Source organism: Panthera tigris, chromosome X, assembly GCF_018350195.1.
Source record: "Panthera tigris isolate Pti1 chromosome X, P.tigris_Pti1_mat1.1, whole genome shotgun sequence".
Taxonomy (NCBI): domain Eukaryota; kingdom Metazoa; phylum Chordata; class Mammalia; order Carnivora; family Felidae; genus Panthera; species Panthera tigris.
In genome coordinates, this window is record NC_056677.1 from 18,052,395 (window position 1) to 18,068,498 (window position 16,104).

The 16,104-nt window shown below is 39.9% G+C and overlaps 1 protein-coding gene across 6 annotated transcripts in view; it reads left to right on the forward strand.

The window, feature by feature from the left end:
- The window catches only part of PHEX (phosphate regulating endopeptidase homolog X-linked), a 232,999-nt gene that overhangs the window by 16,381 nt on the left and 200,514 nt on the right, over positions 1 to 16,104 (forward strand). The window lies entirely within an intron of this gene.

The following is a 16,104-nucleotide window of genomic DNA, read 5'->3' on the forward strand; positions in this document are numbered from 1 at the left end:
CTTCATCACTTGCTCATTTGCGTCCTGGATTTTCATGGCTACAAGATGTACTTAACACCTCATCGTCTTTTGAGAACTCTGGATGACCTTGTGTTGGCCATATTGTTCCTATTAACTTCTGAGTTGGCTCTGGGGGGACTTTATTTTCTCCCATGGCCTCTGTAGCAACAACAGGTTCGCACACACATACTCACATATGTGTGCATACACATAGCTATGTGTGCATGCATACACACACTTCAAAGATTGGAAAAGTCTTTTACTAGAGGTACTTCTCTTCATATTAGATCTATTTTTTTATTCTGAGCTATTGGAGAAAGGCACTTTGGGATGGAAGTAGGGAGATTTCAAGGCTAGATAAGGTAATTGTTTTGAGAAGACAAAGATAGGTATGTTTTTTTCCTCTTCTTGATAACTGTGAGTTATGCCATGTAAGACCTAGAATTTCTGAGACGTTATAAGAATCATCATTTTTCTTTCTACTTGATCTCCATTTCCCCAATATTTTAAGTACATGAAAATGAAATCTATCAATTTATATATACATTTTAACACGTCACTATTGGTACAATAATTAGATACCTGTTGTCAGTAGTAAGGAAAAATGTGCTTAAGTTTCACAACTAAGTATAAATCATATACACTTAAATTTTTTAGGCGGGCTTTATCTTTTCATAAGCTAGAATAAAAGAGAATTTTCAAGAATGTCACTTATCCCCTAACCCAACAGGTGAGGTTCCTGTAGTATAGAATGATAAATAACACCTTGAGAAATGAATTTACTTACTTTCCTGTATAATATTAACTTACGTTGGTCCTTCACCTACCATTCTTGCCTATTTCCTGTTTCCTTTCTTTGGCTTTTCCTCCTAGACAGATGTGTGCACAGGTGTGTGCATAGACACACATACAATCATGCACGCAGAAATGACAGTGAAAGATAAGAAAAAGATAAGATTTGCCGTAGATGATCCTTATATGTTAATTAGAGCCAGAAGATTTCTATCTTCAGGGCATGAAGCAGTTACAATAATTTAAAGCACTTCCTGGGGATGTCTTAATGTAAAAATCAAATTTAGTATGCTTTTTTAGGAGGATACTGTATATGAGATCCTTGAGCATTCATAGAAATAAGACTAAATTGTTGAGAGTGGCACAAGGGTTTTTTGTTTGCTTGCTTCTTTTAAAAATGAAGAATTTGACTTCTAAGCTCTTCTGGGAAAAGAAAAAGGAACAAAAATTAAAAGCAAAAAGTAGGAAAGTTGCTCATAAATCCACCCCTAGAAATGATGACTAATGAAGTAATTGGGTATACATCTTTCCAGATTTTTTCTTTTCCACTTGTGGGTATATATGCAAAACCTCATGTACACACCCATCTATTTAAACACTTAGCTAATGGATCCTGAGAAACTTAACAGAAGACCATGGGGGAGGGAAGGAAAAAAAAAAAAGGTTAGAGAGGAAGGAAGCCAAAACATAAGAGACTCTTAAAAACTGAGAACAAACTGAGGGTTGATGGGGGGTAGGAGGGAGGGGAGGGTGGGTGATGGGTATTGAGGAGGGCACCTGTTGGGAGGAGCACTGGGTGTTGTATGGAAACCAATTTGACAATAAATTTCATATTTAAAAAAAAACCTAGCTAATAAAAGAAATAAGTCAGAGAAAGACAGATGTCATATGTTTTCACTCATATATGGAACTTGAGAAACTTAACAAAAGACCATCAGGGAAAGGGGAAGAATGGTTTCAAACAGAGAGGGAGGGAGGTAAACTGTAAGAGACTCTTACATATGGAGAACAAACTGAGGGTTGATGGGAGGGTGGGTGGTGGCGGGGAAGAGGGGAAAATGGGTTTTGGGCATTGAGGAGGCACTTATTGCATGAGCACTGGGTATTGTATGTAAGTGATGAATCTCGGGAATCTACCCCTGAAACCAAGAGCACGTTGTATACACTATATGTTAGCCAAGTTGACAATAAGTTATATTTAAAAAAAATTAAAAAATTAAATAAAAACTTAGCTAATATTGTGAATACTACTGTGTCACGTGCTTTAACACTATAGTAAACATACATAACACTATAGTAACAATTCCATTTCGAATACACATGGATATTTGTGTTGAAAGAGTATTCACAATTTAATTTTTGCATACAGCCAAGTTGTCCTTAGAAAGTTATTTCTAGGTCTTTATATATTTTCTTCCTGCTTTAGATGGTAACTCCTTTCCATCAACTGTTTTATGTTTGTTTTTTGAGGTATGAAGTAGAGGTCAGCAAACTGTGGCCTGTGGGCCAAATCCAGTCCACTGCCTATTTTTATAAATAAAATTTCACTGGGAGACAGTACCTCCATTCACTTATGTGTTGTCAAAGGCTGTTTTTGCACTACAGTGGCAGAATTGAATAGTTGCTACAGAGACCGTATGACCATGTGACCTGCAGCCCTAAAATATTTACTCTCTGACCCTTATGGAAAAAGTTTGCCAACTCCTGATGCCTGTTGTAAAGCTTTGATATATCCATATGGGACCTCATTAGAATGGGCTTATTAATTAATAGCTTTTTGGTGGCTTCTTTGGAATTTTTTAGGTAGGTAATCATAAACTTAAGAAATAATTATACTTTCTGTCTCTCCCATTCCTTTTACTGTATTGGCTAGAGCCTCCAGAACAGAGTTGAATAATAGCAGTGATAATGGGTATAGTTTCCTTATTCCTCGTTTGGTGGGTAATGCCCTCAATATTCCCCCCTTCAACCCCTAATTATATTTTTCTTTGTTTTGAATAGGTATTCTTTATCGTGTTCTGTTACTCTTAGTTTGCAAGAAGGCATTGTTCAAGAAAAAGGTGTCTTCACTATTTATGGAGAGAATCAGATGGAGTATGTCTTTAACCTCTCTAGATTTTCTTACACTGAATTAACCTTAGAATCTTGAAATAAACATTACCTATGAATGGTTTATTATTTTTCTTTTAAGACATTGCTGAAGTTGAACAGGCTGCTATTTCGTTTCATACACTCGTGTCTATATTTATGATGCAGATTGGTCTGCGACTTTTGTGTGCTAGGTTTGTCACATTCTCTTATCAAAATCGTGCTGGCCTTTTGAAACGACATGGGAGGCTTCCCATATATTTCTCTGCTCTGTTAAAGACCCAACCAGATAAATCCCAACTTATTCTGTGACAAGCACGGTAAAGGATGAACTCAAAAATTGATCATTGGGGCTCTTGCTTTAAGTGCCAAGAAGGAGTGCAAATAGTCAATTAGGGTCTCTTTAAAAATTAGTATCATCTTGTACCAGATGTATGTGTTTGATATATAAAATACGTCTTCTTTACACTTTTTAATTTTGAAGTAATTCAAACTAAGATAAAAGTTGAAAGCATGGCATAAGAACTTCCATATACCCTTTATGCAGATTCCTTGGTAGTTACCATTTTGCTACATTTGCATTATTATTATTCTTTCATTCTGTCAATATGTATATTATCTCTTTGTCTCTAACTGTACACCTATACATAATAGTGAGACTATATACCTATAAAAGTAGAAACAGATTTATAGATATTTTTGTGATTTTGCAAGTATGTTGCAGATGATTACATATTATTAAAGTGTTTAAATGGAACTTTTCAAATGTCAGATGTGCTGACAAGTCTTGCTTTTTTAAACCTCTGATCTTTAAATTCTATCCGTGTCCCTTTGTATACTGTATGTATCTATGTATCTCACAGTCTTTCTACCCATCCATCCAACTGTCCAGGTAATACAAGCTCATCGTATACCAGCTATAAGTGAATAACAAGAAACAAATAACATAGGATTTCACTTACATGTGGAGTCTGAAGACCAAGTGAATAAATCCCCCAAACAGATTCCTATATACTGAGAATAAATGGGTGGTTGCCAGAGGGGAGGGGCATGAGGGGAAAGGCAGAATAGATGAAAGGTACAAACTTCCAGTTGTAAAATAAGTTGCAGAATTGAAAAACACAGCATAGGGAATACAGTCAATAATATTGTAATAACGTTGTATGGTGACTACACTTATCATGGTGAGCACCCAATAATGTACAGAATTGTTGAATCACTGTCATACACCTGAAACTAAGGTAACATTGTATACCAATTATATTTGAATAATAAAAACAACAAAATAAAAATTAGTCGAAAAGAAGAACCTATGTAAAATCCCACCACCGATAACTTTTTAAATGCAAATATACATACAAAGTTATATGTATATGTGAAAAGAGATCGTAGATTCTGTTTTTATAATTTCCTTTTATTGGACATGTTAACATCTTTTCATGTCCATAAAAAGAGATCTTTACTATCCTTTGCCATGACTGCTTTATATGGATATACTGTAATTGATTCAGTCAATTCCTGTGTTTCCGTTTGGATTATTTCCAGATTTTTGTCCTCACTGTAAGCCCCTCAGCATGAGCATTGAAGCTGCAGGGCTGGATTTGAATCTTAGTTACTTTTCATTTCTCCTCCGTGTCACCTGTGGCCGATTACTTAATTCTCCTAGCTCAGTTTTCTTACCTTTCAAATGGAGATGAGAGAATCTTTTTCATAGGGTTTGTGAGGACTAGAGGAGGTGACCCGTATAAATTACACTTCATCCCAGTCAAGTTCCTGGCATATAGCAGGTCCTCAGTAAATGTTTGTACTCTCTGCTTCCATTTTTGTCTCACAGCTAGTTCTAAGGCTCATGAAGTAATGTCTTCCAAATGCTTTACGCTTTATTCTGGTCTTATCATTTGTAAATATCATGTGCTTTCAAAAATATTGAATACTGTCTAGATATTTTCCTCACCCTTGATAAAAAGAGAGAACATCCAAAAATAAAACCCAATACCACCAATCAAAAGAATACCATTTTCTTATGGCTGATAGAGAACACACAGATACGGCTGTCCAATTTGTGAAATAAAATGGATTTGACAGACCTGGCTGATGAAAAATTGCCCTCTATTGAAGTCACCAACCTGGCTCCGTGAATTTTTTCTTTAAATGGCATATAAGACTCAGATTTCTACTTGGAAGATAAAATTATTTCGTATTCTCTCCAAGAAGCAGGGTTGTTGTTTTTTTTTTTTTTAAAGGCTGAATATAGTCATGTGTTTGGATGTCTCAAAATTTCCTTCCTACAAAACTTCCCAAATTTGTCTTCATGTGACCATGAAGATGACACAGCAATGTGTTGCTTATGAACGAGCAGATGAAAATTTTGCAAATGAGCGCTTATGAAACATGAGGCAATAAGTGAGATAGAACACTTGTGTCAAACAGAAGACAGATGACTCAAGGTAGAGCCAGCTCATCTCTATTATGGAATAGCAATCTTTGCCACTATTTTGTAAAGAAATGCAGTATGTTATTATGTTCGAGCAAGACAGCATCAGCAGAACTATAAGATGAAGTAGGGTCTATGCATTAATGAGCAGAGAAAGATGATTGTGATTCATAGATGGGTTATTTATTTGTAAATATCTGCTGCCTGAGATTCAAGTGGTTCTCATAATTAAATACCCCCCCCAATCATGTTTTTGCTGTAATGATCCTAGCCAAATCATCTTCTAAAGATAATAGAAAGCTGAAAACTTGAGCACCTGTAAAGTCATTTGATAGTTAAGAAGTTCAGACGATTGAAGACAATGAATTTTGCCATTTTCCTCCCACCATGAACATAATATGATGTATCAAACTGAGCTTTGACATTAAGTTCTTTGAAACACATGATGTCAGACTAGAAAAAAAACATGGGGATACGGTGGGGAAGTGCTAGGAAGCAACCAGCCCTTTTGCTGGGCTGCTTATTCCCAGTGAAACTCAGCCCCAGTAAATCTCAGTGAACCTGCTCTATAGATGGGATTTAGGGTGGGGGGTGCCCACTCAGAGAAGATTCCTATTTTTGTGACCATGGTGGCTCTTTTTTATGTAGCCACACAGGAATTAGCAAATTGCCAGATTATACCTATGTCATCACAAGTCCTGCATACACAGAGGGGTGGTGTATGAAGATTTGGGCCTGTACAGAAGACATTCAGAATGTGAAATGAAATGACTTTACTTGAAAAGTAAAGCATTTTTCCTAATCTCAGTACACCATTTGAACTTGGGTGTGTATAGTGTGGGGAAGGAGAAAGAAGTTGTCAAATTTAAAAAGTTCAGCAATTTCCTGCTAGTAAACATTCACTTTGAATATACAAATGCATTTCTTCCTGAAGCCTCTCTGAAAAATGTGTATGTAACTCTAGAATATATTTTCCTAAATAGCTGAAGGAAGTGCAGAGGCCATGAGAATGGCCATCAAGTGTAAAAGCTTGTGTTCCAGTAGTTCTGACAGCATTTTAGGCTTTCTTCTTGTGCGTCCTTTTCTACCCCCAGTGCATGTCCTTGTCTTTTTGACTCTTTTCTGCTCCAAGCACTCATTTGTAAGATCTCATCTTTTCCCTTTTGGCCTTCAGGTAGCTCTTCTGTCATAGTGATTAATATTACAAATAAGTTGGGTTCATTACATTCATCCTGAGTTTTATGCTCTTTAATTTGAGGGAAATACACTCGTTTCAAATGTATTGAAATGCACAACATTTTGACTGTATTAATGAATCTGTGAACGTAAGACTATTGTTTAGGCATTTACTTTTTTTGGGCACCACTTGCCTTCAGTCACAAGTAGTAGAACCCCCAACTCCAACTGGCTTAAAAAAAGAGAAATTTTCTGGTTCATGTAACCAAAATGTCTGGTGATAATGTGGATTTCAGGTAAGGGTTGATCCAGCAGCTGAACCATGACATTAAGGGTCATGTTTCTTTATTTCTCTCTACTTTTATTTTCACTGTCTCATGATTCTTTCTTTATTTTTTTAATTTAATTTTTTTTTAATTTTAGAAAGTTTGAGCAGGGGAGAGGGGCAGAGTGAGAAAGAGATAATCGTAAGTAGGCTCCAGGCTCAGCATGGAGCCCAATGCAGTTCTTGATCCCATGACCCTGGGATCATGACCTGAGCCAAAATCAAGACTCAAATGCTCAGTCAACTGAGCCATCTAGGCACCCCTGTCTCATGATTGTAAGTCTGTTTGGTCATAAGATCCTTGCCAGTAGCAATGAGAATTTATACTTCCTCATTCCTATCCAACAAGAGCCATTGTGTTAGACATAGGAGGATACAGAAGTGCAGAGATTAATAAGGTCCCCAAGACTACCCTTGTGGAAGTTAAAAATCTACACATCACAAAATATTTCAACAGGTACTATAATCAAGAGTCTAGAGCTGCACTGTTCAATACGGTAGCCACTAGCCACATGTGGCTTTTGAGTACTTGAAGTATGGCTAACTGGAATTGAGATGTGGTGTAAATATAAAATACACACCAAATTTCAAAGACTTCATTTAAGAAACATGTAAAATATCTCACCAAGAAATTGATGATTTATTTCCTCAATTACATATTGAAATGATAGTATTTTAAGATCTGTTTGGTTAAAACATATTGTTAAATAACCTCACTTGTTTCATTTTTCTTATTTTTAAATGTACAAGGAAATTAACAGTGATATATATGGCTCAGATAATGTTTCTTTATTTTTTGATTTCAGAGAGCATGTGCAAGCGAGAGAGAGGGAGAGAGAGGGAGAGAGAGAGAGAGAGGGAAAGAGAGAGAGAGATAGAATATCCCAAGCAGGCTCCATGCTCAGCCCAGAGCTTGACACAGGGATTGATCCCACAACCCTGGAATCATGACCTGAGCCAAAATCAGGAGTCAGACACTCAACCCACTGAGCCAGTCAGGCACCTGGCTCAGATAATGTTTCTATCAGTCCTGTTCTAGAACCCTGAATAGGCTATTAGAAAGGTGAGCTATCTGGGAATAAATTCCAGTTTCTGTCAGTGGTAGAGTTAAGCAGTAGAGAAAGGTCACAGAACACCTTTGCTAAAAATAGTTCTCTCATCTCCAGTCCCTTTCTATGCTGTTACCCTATTAGTGTTCTTTGTGGTACTAAGAACCATTTGAATTACCTTGTTTGTGTACTTGTTTGCTTGTTTTTCTTAACTAGGGTGCCATTTTGGGCTTCACTGTGACCCAGCACAGTGCCTGGCATGTAGTTGGTCTTCACTAATACTTGTTAAAGAGTGGAGAGAAAGACTGTGCCCTCTGTGAGTGGCTGGCTGACTCAGTGGAGAGGGGTGGCTTTCTTTTGTTTCTTCCCCTCCATCTGTGCCTGAGGCCCGGCATGTTGTTCCACAAGATCTGGCATGAGATCCAAACAGAACTTGCCCCTGGTGGAGGGGAAGGGTAATTGTCAGTTGCTCTTCATTCGTGTTCGAGGCCTCAGGAAGGTAGGACAGAGGAATGGACCCTGAGACAGGCTAGAGACCATCCTGAGGCTCCCAGACTCCCTGGTAGTGTGATCGTGTGTAAGTTACAGTAAAGAAAAGGAAAACTCCCAGGATGTCATTTACGGTTGGGCTCTGGAAAGCATTTGGGATTCTGCCACTTTCCTGGCTCCCTGACTGCTGGCAAACCACATTCCTCTGAGGCTTAGTTTCTTATCTGGTGATCCTGTTGGATTAATTCAATGAGGTGCATCAACAGTCTTCCACACAGAGTTCAATAAATAACATCTGCTGTTGTTAATTTCATGAGCATTAAATTACCATTTTGAAAGCACTTGGCACTTAGTAGGTGCTTGAGAAATGTTAGATTCCTAGCCAATAAAAATTACAAATTTCATAAGAAAACTTTACCAGCATCATTAAAGTAAAATAGCGTGATGTAATTTTTTCTGGAAGTCTCAACATGCCCGTAAATAACACAGTTGATCTTAAAAGAAGCAAGCCTGGAGGTGGAAACAATAGGTTAGGACATTTGTGTGTATTCCCAGCTTTTATTGCCACATCTTGGTCATGACCTCAGACCTGGAAGGTCTCGATAATCTATTTGGTTCGTCAACAGATTGATTGGGGGAATGGGAGCTGTAAATCCCACTTGCAGAAAAAGAAAGAGAAAAGGGGTGAAAATGAGGAAAAGTGTCATGTTAGGCTGTTCTAGATCCTCTTCAGATGCCACTCTTTGTCATTTACACCACTTTGCCTTTCTTTTTTCTCCCCCCACCCCTCCTTAGGGGATTCTTTTTTTTTTTAATGTATGCTTATTTTTGAGAGAGAGAAAGAGACAGTGTGAGTGTGAGAGGGGCAGAGAGAGAGAGGGAGACACAGAATCTGAAGCAGACTCCAAGCTCTGAGCTGTCTGCACAGAGCGTGACACGGCGGTCAAACCCACAAACTCCAAGATCGTGACCTGAGCTGGGAAGTCAGAGGCTTAACTGACTGAGCCACCAAGGTGCCTCCTCCCTAGGGGATTCTTTATGACAGAAGGCTGTCTAAAGATTTCCAAGGACTTGAAGGGGAAAAAATGCAGCTTTATTTTCACTAACCTCTAATGGAACTTCAGCATTTTCTTTAATTATGAACTGTGTGTTATTGGGTGTGATACTGTTCCCAATGGAAATCTTTATTTTTCTGTATTAATATAGATGTTGCAAGTATCTTGGAATATTATCTACATACATCACCACTTCACAGTCATAGTGGTTCTTAGTTGGGAGGAAGGCACGAACATGTCTTGGGGAGAGGTGACAGGAATGAGATGGGCTGATGAACATGTTGAAATTCATTTGTGAGATTTTTGACTTGCAGCAGGAAATGCTAAGGTTCATGAGAAGTGGAGCTATAGCTTGGAAATGCTGTGCCTGCAAATACCAACTGGAAAAAGTAGTGGGGAAGCAGATGAGGGGCATTTGTGTTGTGTAAATATGAATTTACACATTATGAAGTTTCCTGCTAGTTAGCTTGAATGTTGTAGGAAGAAAGAGACATTTTACTTGAGAAGATTGTCGACTAAATTTAGGTTCTTTGGACTAAATATAAGTTCTTTGGCCTGACTGATGACACAGGATATGTGCCTCCTGAGAAAGGCCTCTGTACACCTACAGTGACACTTCTCAGCTTGCCCACACCCAGGCCCTGTCTTGCATGGTTGGTGTAAGTGTATTTTATTTGGCAGTTGTTCAGAAGGGTTGCATATTTTTGAAAAGCTACTTCCTGAAAGACGCTGACTGTTTGGAAAGGGAAGAAAAATCCTAGCTGTTTTGGTGGTAACAGTTCCGAGGTATACCCACGTGAGCTGTGGTGGTAATGATTCCTGAAGCTTCTCCAAGTTCCCACGTGTTCTTGCTGTTGGTTGCCACAAGCTGGAATGGGAATGGAGCTGAGAATATGGGATTGTGTAGGAACTTCCAGGGGTCATCCAGATTTCACAGCAGAAGCAGATGACTCAGATAGTCTGGGCCTTGAAACCCATGTGTTAAAGAAATGGGTCACATACCTTTACTAGACTCCTAATTGGTCAGTGGCAAAACTTAGGCACCAGAAAAATTTAAAAGTTGCTTGCATACAAAAATACATGCCATACTGAGTGGAAAATTTCAGCCTCGCATTTCCAGTCTCCCTGATGAGATGGCTTTAGCTGTACTCTCACCTTCAATTCAGAGAATATTTCAAATGCAGCTTGATGGTGTGGATGGGTTGAGCATCTTTAAGATGTGGCAAAATCCCCATTTCTCTACTAGTATACTACTAATGGGCACAATTTCTACTCATGGCTATAAAGTGAGCCTTTAACCATTCAAAAAAAAAAATTCATAGGAATCTCACACTGAGAAGGGCCTAGTAGGCCAGGCACTTTATAGAGATGACTTTGTTTAATAATACCCTTAGTTGAACTCTCTAAACTGAACTGCCACCAGGTCTGTAAGCTGAGAGATTTACCTGCGTTTTGCAAAAGAGGAAACAAAAGCACTGAGCAGTACCATTAACCAGCCCAAGATCACATAGCTGATAAGCAGTGGAGCTGGGATTAGAATTCAGATGGTTTGACTCTTAGTGCCTGATAAACAGCTTGAAAACTAAGAAGGTGGTATTGTCCCATCTTACAGTTGTGAAAGCTGAGGCTTGGAGAGGTTATATATATATATATAGCTGGTGACCTATAAAGTCAATACTGTCCAAAAGAAATGTAATGTGATTCACAAATTCAAGTCACGTGTAATTTTACATTTTTAAATGTTATTTATTTTTGAAAGAGAGCAAGCAGGGGAGGGGCAGAGAGAGAGGAGAGAGAGCATCCCAAGCAGGCTCCACACTGTCAAAGCGGAGCCCGATGTGGGGTTTGATCTCATGAACCATGAGATCATGACCTGAGCCCACATAAAGAGGCGCTTAACCAACTGAGCCACCCAGGTGCCCCGAATTTACATTTTTTAAAAATGTTTATTTATTTTTGAGAGAGAGACAGAGACAGAGTGGGGAGGGGCAGAGGGAATGAGACACAGAATCCAAAGCAGGTTTTAGACTCTGAGCTGTCAGCACAGAGCCTGACGCGGGGTTCGAACCCACAAACCGTGAGATCGTGACCTGAGCCGAAGTTGGACGCTTAACCAACTGAACCACCCAGGTGCCCCCCAGCCCCAATTTTACATTTTTAAACAGCTGCCTTAAAAAGGTGAAATTACATGATTCTATCTAAACCCACATAACCAAAGAATTATTCACAAGACATGTGACATTCTTTTGTTCTTAAGTCTTTGGAATTCGGTATGCTTCCTATACTTGAAACACATCTCCACATAGACCAGCCACATTTCAAGTGCTTAATACCAGCTTCTGTAGTGGATAGTGCTGCTCTAGAGAAGTGCTTCTCACTGATTGCTGCACACCAAGATCACAAGGGGGCCTAAAAACAGATCCCTGGGTCCCATCCTTAGGGGTTTTGATGTAATTGGTCTGGGGTATAGCCTGGCCTTCTGGATTTTTTAAGTTTGTTTGTTTATTTTAAGAGAGAGGGAGAGAGAGACCCCACAGCAGGCTCCTTGCTGTCAGCACAGAGCCCGACATGGGGGTTTGAACTCATGAACTGTGAGATTATGACCTGAGCTGAAATCAAGAGTCAGTCGCTCAATCGGCTGAGCCACTCAGGTGCCCCTGGCCTTCTGGATTTTTAACCACTCCCTTCCACCAGGTGATTTTATTATGGAGCCAAGTTTGAGAACCTTCTCAAGGGTGATAACCAGACCAACTGAGTCGAGAACTGTAGGCACTGTCCATTGGAGAAAGTTCTGTGAGTTTTCTGAACTGAGACCCATTCAAAACTACTGCTCTGGCAGCATGCTTTGCTAGGTGACATTAAAGAATGCCAGGCAATGCCCTAATTTATTAATTTCTCTCAATTTACATTTCCCAACCTTTTGGCCAAGTCCCAGGATAATGTGAGAAAAGAAAAGGGATTTCTTTTTTCTCTTGATGTACTCACTGGTCTGGATACACACCAGTGCGAATAAATTAAGACATAAAGTTCCTTTATTTTAATTGAAGTCAGACATGTTGGTGTCGGCCTGGAACCTCTGAACTGTGGAGCAGAGGAAGTTAGGGTTTAGAAGCTGCAGGTCATTGCCAGAATGAAAAACGTCTGGTGGGGAACCTGTGGGAAGTGCTGGGTGAGGAAAGCAGGCAATTGTGGCTCCTGCTGAGGTCTGAAGGCTGCACGGCCCACGGTGTGGCAGGACGTGTATGGAACTGCTCTTGCCAGAGGCCTCGTGTCTGCCTGCGTGCTCGGCCAAACCCGAGATGTGCGTGTGACACCCAATATTGAGGAATTAAAATGCCTCAACTCGCTCAGGGCTTCACTTGTCCTTCAAATGCTTTTGGAGTCTTTTGGAAAAATTTTTTATATTGCCCTTTTTTATTTAAATCCACACAATCCTAAATTTCTGGACATCTTTATTATTTTTCATGATGAAAAATGCTGGGTCTGGGGCACCGGGGTGGCGCAATCGGTTAAGCATCTGGCTCCTGATTTTGGCTCAAGTCATGATCTCATTGTTCGTGAGTTCGAGCCCCACATCAGGCTCTGTGCTGACAGAGGGGAGCCTCTGTCTCCCCTCTCTTTCTGCCCCTCCCTGCTTCTCACTCTCTCCCAAAAATAAATAAGTGTTTAAATAGAAAAAAGAAAAATTCTGGGTATTCTGTAGTGGTAATGCTATAGTTATATGCAATTTTCTTACATTTATTTGACTTAAAATTTAGCAAGACAGCACACAAACACTGCTGAGGCTTACATAGCCTTAACTAAATTAATATCATATTTCAGTAAATAAAAATACTTTCAATTGTAAGATGCATCATTGCTTCATGCCAACAAAGACTAAGCCATCACACAATGCCTCCTTTTCACCTGAAATTTTTACTTGCTTGAAAGAGTTCTTTTAGACATTAATTTTTATCATATTATTCTTTTGCGTTAATTAAAAAGAAAAATGCAGGCAGAAGAGACTGGTTAGAGTAGTGCTAAAACTTCTTCACAGTCCTTTTGATTTCAAGTCATCAGTGCTTTGTTTTCTCACAAAACATTGTCTTCTTTCCATTAATAGCAGCAGTGATTCAGCGTTTCTGAAAAAAGTGCTCCCCAATTGTCTCAGCTGTTTTCCTCCAAGATTGCCTATTGGGATACGCAGTCAGTTTTTATTTCATGCCCGAATCATATGGAAATCTTTCTAAAGGCTTTTTAAGTGGCGGTTTACCGGCCATGCAACCAATTCATTTGAGATACCTACCGTAAGAGCTCCGAGATCAAGTTCCCACACGGCCGGGCGATGGCAACTACATCATGACTGTGCTTAGCTGACAGTTGTAAGATGGATTCCCATTTCAGACATGTTAAGATGTGAAAAAAAGTGTGCTTCTGAGAACTGATGAAATATGGCATATAAATTATATTTCCAATAATCCAGGCTCCCCAACTGCTTGTCACATCCACCTTGTTTATGTACTTTCAACAATATTCAGTGAGGAGCATCTGGGTGGCTCAGTCAGTCAGGTGCCTGACTTCGGCTCAGGTCATGATCTCGTCATCTGTGGGTTGGGGCCCCGCATCGGGCTCTGTGCTGACAGCTCAGAGCCTGGAGCCTGCTTCCGATTCTATTTCCCTCGCTCTCTGCCTCTCCCCTGCTCATGCTCTCTCTGTCTCTCGCTCTCTCCTTCTGTCTCTCTCAAAAATAAACACTAAAAAAGGTTTAAAAACAATTAACAATACTCAGTGACATTGGCATGCTGTTCCCTCGTCTGCACTCCTCGGTCTTCATGTACACCACTTCCTTCTTCCCCTCTCGTGTGCAGCTACAAAGCTGGACTTTAACGCTATTCTTCCCAGCCTTTAATGTGTACATAAATCACCTGGGAATTTTTTTAAAAAGTGAAGATTCTGATTTCGTAGGTCTGAGAAGGGACCCAAGAGTCTGCATTTCTGAGAAGTTCTCAGGTGTTGGCCACACTGCAGGTCTAGGGACCACGTGTTGAGTAGCCAGGCTTTACTGTGTCTAAGGACACAGCACGCGACTGAAGAAATTCAGTACATCTCCAGAGTGCATGGGTGGTTTTGTTTTTCCTCCATTCATACTATCATTTTGATGAAAACCTATATAGTACAAATGTCATTATATTGGGTAAATACAAAGATTTGTTGTACATACAGGGTGTTTGTATGTACTGTTTTATGATTCAAGGAGAGCAATTTCTTTCCCTTAGTTTGTTTTCTGAAAGATATGCTCATTTTGTTTTCCCTTGCCTTCCTCCTCAAAAAACTTGGGCAACTTGAATTTATTAGGAAATCTGCATGTAATTGCAGATTAATAACCTAACCATTAATACCACATTAGTTCATTGTGATTAATAGCATCTCTCTGAATGCTTAATGAATTAGTAATAATGGACTATTTGCTTTAAAGTGTCAAGGGAACATTCCATGTAAAAAGGCACTACCCATAACAGGAAAATTAATTATATGTTGGCTGGAGAATAGCATGTCACAAATAAGAAATGTTTGTTTGGAAAGGCTCACTGGTGTTCATATTTATACAGTGAGAGGTATTTTTAAAACATGTATGGACCTTTTAATTTAGAAAACTAGAAGGGGATTTGATTTTCATCAGTAGTTTAGATGGGTGTGGGCACTGATATTTCTGAGAGAAACCCACACGGATGTGTGCCAGTATGCTCTCAAGTTTGCTTCCTATGGTGGTCACTTAGATGAAGTTCCAAATGGAACCAGTTCTACTACCTGCTGTCTATTCTGAATTCGTAAGTTCACTTCCCCAAGGCCCAAACTGTTCTTGTTACTAATTTTATTCTGTTAGCCTATCATTTGTTTTCTCTTTGGTTCCTCACTCTAATTTGGTGCTGTTGGCCTTCATTGTTTATTTCTGTCTTTGCCCTACATCCGAGGAAGCGAAGGTCAGGGAAATTATGTGACTTGCCCAAACCAATCCAGCCATATAATTTGTCCCCCACAGATTATGGGTCTAACATTTCAAATGGCTCCAATTTTAACCCAGGCGGAAAGAGCTGCATGAGCAGAGGCTTTGTCCAGCTGGTGCCTTTGAGGAAACCCAAGAAGCCCAGTGTGATTGGAGCTCAGAGCTGGAAGGGAAAAAGGGACAAAAGACAGGACTGGAGAAAGGAGGGGCCAGAGCATGTGGGCCTCTTAGCCTGTGTAAAGATTTTCCCCTCTGTCGTTGGGCCCGGGGAGCCATTTGTAAATGTCATGTTGAGGGGTGTGATGGGTTTTGCCAGAGCACACTGGCTGCATGTGGAGAATGATACTGGAGGAAGGAGTGGATGTATGGAGATCAGTTCAGAAGGCCCCATCATGCTGTCCTCTTGTCTAGCTTGGGATCCAGGTGAAGGTAGAGATGTCTTCCTTGTTACAGAAAACTCCAAGCATCATTGGGGATTATTTTCTCTGTGTTCTCCTCAGGTCAGCGTGAAGGGTCCTTGTCTCTTCTCTGTAGCCCCTGGTTTCTTTGAACTTGGAAATGTACTTTGCCAAACACCTCCAGTCCCCCGGCAGAATCTGCTGCAGAAGCCACGCGGCAGCAGCTGGTGGGCATGGAAGTTTTCTGTCTTCCTGCCAGCCCTTCTGCCCCTTTGTCTTGTGCCCAACGTGTTGTTGCTTCCCTTCTTTGGGACA